Raw genomic sequence first — 6,000 nt, 5'->3', positions numbered from 1 at the left:
GGGGCTAGACTGATATTGACCTACAACGCTCCTCCCCCACTCACATTCCCATCCTGACCAGAGGCTGGGAGTAAGGAGTGCTCGCCCCAGAACCGCCAAGACCCTCGTCCTTATCGCCAGCTCCCACCTGCCGGACTGGTCGGATCAGGAGGACAGGAGGTTGGGCCAGGGCCAGGCCGCTGCTTAATGACCCTCGCGGGGCCTAATCTCAGACTGTCAGCCGCACTGTGGCTCAGACCGGCTCCTGGAGGAGACTGATAACGCACCAGCTGGGCCCCCCACCATCTACTGGGCCGCATCAAGGGTCCCTAGGGGTGGCCTCTGGGGGCCTGGGGCTGGGCTGAAGGCGAGCGCCCCACCCCCCGCTGGGGAGGGGACTCGGAGCTCCCGAGTGACCAGGGGCGGGGCCGCACGGATTCACACCCCTTTTCACGCCTCATTCTTCGCTTTCAACATAAGACCTCTAGGCCATCCAGTTTCTCTTTGTCTCTTTCTTAGCCTCTTAGGATTTGCTTTTTGTCCTCTGTATCCGGCCCAGTCTCCCCCCTGCTCCCTCTCCACCCAAGCTTGATTCCCGCTGCCGGCTTCCTCTCTTGTCTCTTCTGCTTCTAGCCAATTCTTCCCAGTTTTCCTTACCTCCAAGTTTCCCTAAGATTTATACTTGGTTTGCAAGTCTTATGCACCGTCTGGAACCTTTCACTTCCTTGTGTCACCTCATCTCTGGCTGGTCCCTACCACTGGTTCTGTGCCAGTGCACAAGCAAACTCTCCTGCTGTTCGGGACAGTTTAGCTTTCCGATTCCTGGAATGACACTTGTAACCTTCTTTTTTCTATCCCACCCCAAACGTGTGGATTTCACAGAGTGACATAGGTCACACATATGTCAGGCAGGAATGGAAACACCCAGACTGACAAGGTGGAGAGGCTTTGAAGCACTTTGGACTTCAGCTAGTCTTGAAGGGGAACTTACTGCCTGCGGTCGGTTTTGATAAAGGCTGTGGAGTTCTATCTACCCCGTGGTCCTGATGTGGGACGGAGTGGCAGGTGAAGGAGATGAGTTTCAAGGTTACCTCCTTCATACTCAGAGTAATGCGCAAGAAATAGCTTTATGCTTCAAGGACTATTATAATACTTCAGGCAACTCTTAGGTAGAGCTTCCTTCCCCAGCCCAGGGGAAGAGGCTGTGAGGCTAAGTCACAGGCTTCCTAGTCCTCCTAGACCAGCCTCAAAACAAGCACAAGGCTGGAGACATCAGCACTTTCCTTGGGGCCCAGGCACGAGGCACCTGTTTCCTGGCAGACCTTGGGGGGGGGGGGGCGGGACCTAAGCTCCACAGTTTGCCTACCTTCTCAGCTTTCAGCTGCTGTACGAGTACACAGGAGTCAAGCTTGGCTCCAAGATGCTCGGTCTATGGGATCCCTACACTTCCAGATCATCCAGTCCCTGCTCAATGAAATGTACTGTAATAGCGTCCTTGGAGGCACACTGGGAGGAAACCAGGGCAGCTGATGTGTTACCATTGCTCCCAAGACTTTCCAGGAAGCAAGACACTGGGAAAGTGTCTCTTCCTCCCAGGTTCCTCCCACACCAGCCTCCAGACACCTCCAGCCTGGTGCTTTCTCTGTACATATCCTACCTGCTTCAGTGCACCACTGGGCTACCTCTCGACCGACGTCTGGCTTTAGCTCCAGCTCTAGGAGCCCCACAGCACCGGAGCAGGAAGAGAACCATTCTTCCCACACCACTGGTACTATGACAAGGGTGGACAGGGTCAAGGGCAGCTGGAGGAAGGTGAAAAGATGCAAAGGAAGGGGACTAAACTTCAAAAGCCTGTCCACCTGTATGTATATTTTTCCACTTACATGGATGTGGATGTATATGTACACGCAGACCCCTCCCCAGACAGGGTTGAAGATCAGTGATGGTCATCTGATGCAGTTTTGGAATCGGCAGCTCTGCTGCCATCTGGTGGCTTTACACTCCGTGGGAAAGGCCAACCAGCGGTTTTTTTTTTTTAAATTAAACAAACAACAAAAAATACAATCTCATTCTGAAGCGCAGCCTTGAACTTGGTGTGGTCCCCAGTCTCCCGAGTGCTGGGATTGCAGGTGTGAGCCTCCCTGCTTAGCTTCAGTGGAGCTTTTGAGTTTCTGGTAGGGATCTCCTCACATGCCCAGACTCAGACCTTATCTGCCAGAGTCTTAGGCACCTCTCAGTTGTGCCTATGTTTATTGCATCTCCTGCTATTTCCTGTGGGTGGCATCCTCTGTTTGCTGGGGGCTTGAGAGAGGCGGGCAAGGAAGGGAAAGAGGGAGGGGCAGGGAAAGAGAGACAGAGACAGAGAGACAGAGACACACAGAGAGAATGAATATATATATATATATATATCACAGCTTTACAGCTTCAATCCCAGGCAAGCTGAAACATGTTGGCTGAAACATGTTGGAACCAGGACAGGGCACAGAGAGGTCCCTGGCTCCTGCACTAACCAGCCCTGCACCCCTCAGCTTGTGCCACTTAGATGGAGAGATCTCTTTATCCAGTTTTCACAGGCATCATGAATGCCAGTAGATCGTGGTGAGGATGATAGATACAGGAGCCAGTGGAGTGTATATGCAATGAAGCTCGATTTACAACCATAGGACGCTTAGTAGCCAGCAGAGGGACATGGACAGGGCCAGTACTGGACGGGAAACTGGGAATGTAGTTTTGGTCTGAGCCAGAGGTCCTGTTTTATTTAGGTTGTGTGCTCCCTGAGTTGTTAGGAGCCCAGGCTAGGGCTGGAGATATGGCTCAGAGGCTAAGAGCAATACCTAAGTGCTGTTGCTCTTCCAGATAAGCAGAGTTCAGTTCCCAGCACCTACATCAGGCAGCTTACAACTACCTGTAACTCCAGCTCCAAGGACCCAGTGTCATCTTTTAATCTTGGAGGACACACACACACACACACACACACAGAGAGAGAGAGAGAGAGAGAGAGAGAGAGAGAGAGAGAGAGAGAGAGAGAGACAAGAGAGAAACAAGAGAGAAACAAGAGAGCCTGGACTTGTAGTAGTACTTGAAGAACCCCTAGAATTGAAATGAGGCAGTAAATGTTGTCTAACAGAGATGGTGTGAATAGTAAAGGAAACACTGTTGTGAGGTATCCACTAGAGGAGATTGCTTGGATATGGGTGTAAGCCAGTAGAAAGTCTTTATTAGCTGACTGGCGTCCACACGGGATCCCAGTATAGCCCAAACCTTCCTCAGGGTGAGCTTTTAAGCCTGAAAACCATGTCCTGGATTGACATGCTTTAGTTAACAAGAACAGTTAGCCAGAAGCAGAACTACAGAAGGCAAAAACAAGGTTAGTTGGTGTCCAGGTTTGTGCCACTACAGAGGGCCCCATTTGGGTCTGTGGTCTTACCGCGGCCTGGTCTGTGTTGATTGATGCCTGTGGCCTGTACTACCACTGAAGACCATACCAAAGGCCATACTGATGTCTGTGGTCTGTGCTGCAGCCTGAAGTCATGCTTATGTCTATAGATAACGCTACTGCCGGGGGCCAGACTGATGTGGGTGGCCTCTGCTGCCACCCTTGGTCCATGGTGATGTCTGGACCCTTGATGCTGTCAAGGGCCATGTCTGGGTTTATGGTCTTACTGTGGCTGGGTCTGTGTTGATTGCTGAAGGCTGGACAATGACTGGTCTATGCTATAGCCTGAAGCCATGATGATGTCTGTGATTCCAGCTGCAATAAAGGCTTTTATCTGGGTCAGTGGCCCTACTGCAAGTGAGATCCTTGTTTATGAAGCCACGTGGAAGCCCACGATTCATGCTTCTGTGGACAGTAAAGACCAGTAAGCTAGCTACTTTGGCAGTGACATCAATGACTGCAGATGCACTGTTGAGAAAGAGGGACATGGAAGAGTTCTGTGACAACCCCTACCTCCACTTCCCTCAAAAAACAAAAATAAAAAAACGGGGAAAAAACCCAAACAAAACAAACCCCAAACCAGCTTAACCAAGAAGCCATTGAAGAGAACTCTTAAGAACTGTGATAGGAAGCCAGAGTGTAGCCCTCCACAATAGATGGCTCCCAGCAGGGATGCAGGGGGGCGAACACTCAGAGTTGGACCACATTCCAGTAAGTATATAGATAACACAAGGTTTGTTTTATTTTGGAGGAGGTCCCAAGGGTGTGTGTGTGGACAAGGAAGGACTCTACCGAATGTGTTAGATGGGTGTATGATGTGAAACACCCAAAGAATTAATAAAAATATTATGTTGGAAAACAACAACGAACCAAACCAACCAACCAAATGCCCAGATAAATCGTTTTGACACAAGCATCTCTAAAGGTATCACTGAGTTAATTTTATGTTGTTCATCTACTCCTGGGCATGGGGCCTCCCTTAAGAGTGGTTTGTATGCTCAGTGAGATGCCACTGGAGAAAGCTGATCCTTCCTTTTCAAGCAGTTGTCAATTGGAGATAGATTCTAGGTTAGGGATCGGGGCACAAGTCAATTTCTCCTCTCAGCAGTGGGACTCCATCTGGCTTCTACCTGTGCATCCCGCGCATCCTGTGCGTCTTGTGCATCCTGTGTATTTTGTGCATCCCCTGCATCCCATGCATCCCGTGTACCCCATGTGTCCTGTGCATCCTGTGTATCCTGTGTATCCTGTGCATCCCATGTATCCCCTGCATCCCATGTATCCTGTGCATACTGCCAGAGTCTTTATGAGGTCATATGTGCATCAGTCTTGCTGTGTTTGTAAGACACTGTTTCCTTGGGGCTCCCTACTCTGGCTCTTACAGTGGCTCTTACCAATTGGAGGCTCGTTTGCTGCCTCCTCGTCTGCATAGCTTTCTGAGCCCTGAGGAGAGGGATTTGATAAAGGCATCTCATTTAGGACTGAGTGTTTCAAGGTCTCTTACTTTCTGCCCATTGTCCAGTTGCGGCTCTCTGTGCTAGTTCCCGTGTCCTGCAGGAGGAAGCCTCTCTAATGATTGCTGAGCAGCACCTGACCTATGGGTGTGTCTGAATGTTGCTAAGAGTCATTGTATCTTTTCAGCTTTAAAACTATAAACATTAACAAAAAAGCCCACTTTTTGTGCTGGCTGCTATATTCTTGATGTTTTGTTTGGGGCTATGGTATTCCTTTTCCCTGATAAGACTCAGGAATTCTGAAATGTGAAACTGTCTCAATTCTTCTTGTAGCATGTGTGTTTGCTAACAGCACTTAGGATTTAGCATACAATAATCCAACATGATTCATATGGTGTGCACTCATTTATCAGCTTTATTTTTAAAATAGTTTAATTGCAAACTTAACCACTTGATTTTGTTTGTTACAAATGAAACTGCAGTGATACGGTAACGTATTCTGTTAAGGACTTCACTTTTCTATGACTGTTCCAACCTATCAGAGCTCTCTCCGCTGCTTTTTCCTGGCAGTAAAACCTTTGCCCTGGTTACTGCTGACATACAGAGTCATCCTGTACAAGCAGATTTTTCTACTCTTAACACTAGAGATGAATTTGATTGTGTTCACAGACAAGGATTTGCCCACTTTAGGTGGTTTTTCTTCCTTCCTGATGCGTCTGAGTGTCAGTAGAAGGCCAGAGTAACTGTGACGAAAAGCACCTGGTCTCCAGCCCATGCCTGGTCTCCAGACCTTTGTTATCGGTAGAAAAACAACCATTATACTAAGTCTTCACTGCCTGTTTAGTTTTATGTTTTATTTAGTTTAACCATCCCAATAAAGGAAATATTTGATTTACTCTTTTTAGTGTGACTTGGCAACATTTTTCTTGTGTTTCTCATTGCCTGTTTTCTGCTAAAGGAATCTTTATTTAAGATCACTGTTTTCATGCTTGTTTTTACAGTTCATGTATTTTGGAGGGCATTATATTTATTTAGAATTTGTAACTTGAACGACTTCACCAAATGAGTACCTTTTGGTAATTTGTAATAACTTCTTCCAAATGTTAACACTTTCCCTGGTAATTGTATTAC

This window comes from Arvicanthis niloticus, chromosome 5 (genome assembly GCF_011762505.2).
Source record: "Arvicanthis niloticus isolate mArvNil1 chromosome 5, mArvNil1.pat.X, whole genome shotgun sequence".
NCBI classification, from domain to species: Eukaryota; Metazoa; Chordata; class Mammalia; order Rodentia; family Muridae; genus Arvicanthis; species Arvicanthis niloticus.
Note: the sequence above shows the minus strand (reverse complement) of the source record.